Source organism: Silene latifolia, chromosome 2 (assembly GCF_048544455.1).
Source record: "Silene latifolia isolate original U9 population chromosome 2, ASM4854445v1, whole genome shotgun sequence".
Taxonomy (NCBI): Eukaryota; Viridiplantae; Streptophyta; class Magnoliopsida; order Caryophyllales; family Caryophyllaceae; genus Silene; species Silene latifolia.
The window spans coordinates 138,312,810-138,315,775 of NC_133527.1; the positions used below are offsets into that span (position 1 = coordinate 138,312,810).

At 40.3% G+C, this 2,966-nt stretch overlaps 1 non-coding gene across 1 annotated transcript; it reads left to right on the plus strand.

Annotated features, from left to right (window-relative positions):
- Positions 1 to 1,106: 1,106 nt before the first annotated feature.
- Positions 1,107 to 1,212, plus strand: LOC141645066 (small nucleolar RNA R71). Its single transcript, XR_012544659.1, has one exon. It is a non-coding gene; the product is annotated as a small nucleolar RNA R71 (small nucleolar RNA).
- Positions 1,213 to 2,966: the final 1,754 nt, after the last annotated feature.

A 2,966-nucleotide genomic window follows, 5' to 3' on the forward strand; every position in this document is an offset into this window, starting at 1 on the left:
TAAGTTCTTTACAATCTTCATGAACTTTCCTAGTTGTTCATCAAACTTAGGCTTAGCTTGACGACTTGGGAATGGAAGTCTAAATACAATAGGCTCTTTCTCTTTAGCCTCTTCATTCTTCTTTGAAACTTCTTGAATAGTGGGTTCTCCTTCCCTAGAGTCTTCCACAACTCTTTCCTTGTCACTAGCATCCACAATGTCTTCCTCAATTTTCTTCTTTGGCCCTTCATACCTTGTACCACTCTTCAAATGGATGACACTCACCGATTCATGCCTTGGGGGATTACTTTGAGGTGGTAATTGCCCCTTTTGTCTTTGAGAACTAGATGATGCTAATTGAGACATTTGGGTTTCCAACATTTTGGTGTAGGCTAGGATGTTGTTAATGGCGATGTCTTTTGCTTGGCTATCTTTTTGCATTTGAGTGAAAAATTCTTGTTGGTTCTTTTGAATTTGGAGGACCGCTTTTTAAACATCAAAGCCTTGGTCATTGGATTGATTTTATGGAGTTTTGTTTTGATAACCTTGGCTTTGGTTATAAAAGGGTCTTTGGGCTTGGTTTCTTATTGGAGGTGGGGTGTATGTTGGTTGAGGGTTTTGAACATTTTGGCTTTTGTATGAATGGTTCGGATGGAATTTGGTGTTTTCATTGTAATAATTGGAATAAGGGGTACCACTCTTGTTTGTTTGGAAAGTATTCACTTGTTCCCCTACATTCACTTTGGCCATGTCCCAAAGTTCCACAACTCTCACATACTCTACTTGGAATTGATGATGATGCTACCATAGCATTACCATGTTGCTTAGGTGATTTGGAGGCCTCTTCAAGTTTAGCCATGACCTTCTGAAACTTCAAATTAATGGTGTCAATGTGAGCACTAAGTTGAGCACCCAATTGAGTAATGGAGTCCACCTCATGCTTTCCTCCTCTAGTTGCCTTTCGAGGTCTACTATATTGTGAGTTATTGACCGCCATTTCTTCAATCTTGTTCCATGTTTGATTTTCATCAACTTCGGTAAACATACCATTTGATCCCATATTGAGAAGGTTTCGGGAGTCTTCATGTAGACCATTCCAAAATTGTTGTACAAGGAACCACTCGCTAAGTCCATGGTGTGGACAAGATCGACAAGTGTCCTTGAATCTCTCCCATGCTTCATATAATGATTCCTCATCCCTTTGTTTGAACCGGTGATTTGGGCTCTCAACATGTTAGTATTTTCTGGAGGATAAAATTTCTTGTACAAAGCAAGTGCCAATTTCTTCCAACTGTCAATACCAAGAGTAGCCTTATCTAGGCACTTAAACCATTGTTTCGCGGAACCAATCAAAGAAAAAGGAAATAAGACCCATCGAATTTGGTCTTGAGGAACTCCGGTTTGAAAAATCGCATCATAATAGTCACAAAAAGTCTCCATATGAGAATGAGGGTCTTCACTAGGCATTCCCCCAAATTGACTTATCTCAAATAATTGTATAAATGCGGATTTTCCAATGAAATTACCGGTTAAATGTTGTGGTGTAGGAGTACCATTTGGTATGTTCTCCTCTGTTGGTACGGAATGTGATGAAAATGTAGGCATGTGGACATGGCCCACCTGCAAGCCCAGCCGATCTGTGGACATACATCGGTCTTTTGAAAGCCACGCTCGGCGGCGTAAAAATGTTTTCGACCGGATAGTTTTAGATCGGTCGGTTTCGTCTCGGTAAGGGTCTCGAAACGATTAGAGATGTTCGGAGTCGCCACCAAGCATTTGTGGGATGCCTGGAACCCGTTCGAAATCCACTTTATACCTCGGTCAAATCGAAGCACAAAGCAGCGTTTGGCATAGGTACTAAAGATAAGGAAATCGTCCCTCTTTAGCATCCTATCTCTAGAATGACTCTCGTACGCCCTGGATAAGGTCGTCCACTATCCAAAGTTTCTGAGTAAGAGGTGAAGGTACGTATTGGGAAGCCCTTTAATCAGACACCCAATCCCGCCCGCGTTAGCGGCCTCTATTGATCGATCTTGGTTGGTTGAATGCAAAAATTGATAAAACGGTTTAAATGCATGAATGCGCATCCAATAATTTAAACCTAACATGTGAGAGCTTTCTAAGTCGGTTGATTTAATGCAAGTATCAAGTATAAGATGTCGAGTTGGATTAATGATTGATTTGCATGCAAGACGGAAATTAAACATCCATTTACCGTATTAGGTTTAGGGTGCATAACATGATCCATTTATCTTAGTAAGGCATTTTGCAAATATGATTTTGAATAATCGAAATAGTCATCTGATCCGTCCTATATCCGGGTTAACCGGAGTCGGGATCGTCCTGGACTAATGCTGGAAGGGAACAGGCCCTATACCAGACGGCTACATGAGGCGCGAGCCAGCCGGCGGTATGAGGGGCCTCCCTCTGGTTTTGAAAGTGAGAAATGGAGAGCCTGTTTAGGCGCGGCTTAGCCCACGGTTTATGTGCCGTGTTCTGACCTTTTAGAAAACTTTATAAAACGTGTTAAAAATGGGTATTTGAACCCGGTTTGATTTGAAGGGGTCGTTTAGACCGCATTTGTTGATTTGAAGAACTAGACTCGAATAATCATCATTATTTGGATAATATTCGGTGTCGGGTTCGATTTGACAAACTTGACATGAATAGTTTTGAAAATAATTATGGATTAATTGTTTTAAGTCCATTTGAATGTTATTAGTCGATACTCATCGTCGTACCCGGGTTAAAATCCGGCATGGTATGTAGAACCAATGATGACTTTGTGTTGGTGACTAATATGTTTGTTTGGAAACGTAAAGAAATAAAATAAAAGGCTTTAAAATACCTTTTAAATGTCATTAACCAAATATTATCACCGAAACACGGATTTAACCGTCATGGTATGAGGAACCAAGGGTGAAAAATGCTTTATGGTTAAAACAAGTGAAATAAAATAAAAAGGGTTAGAAAATACTTGGAATGGT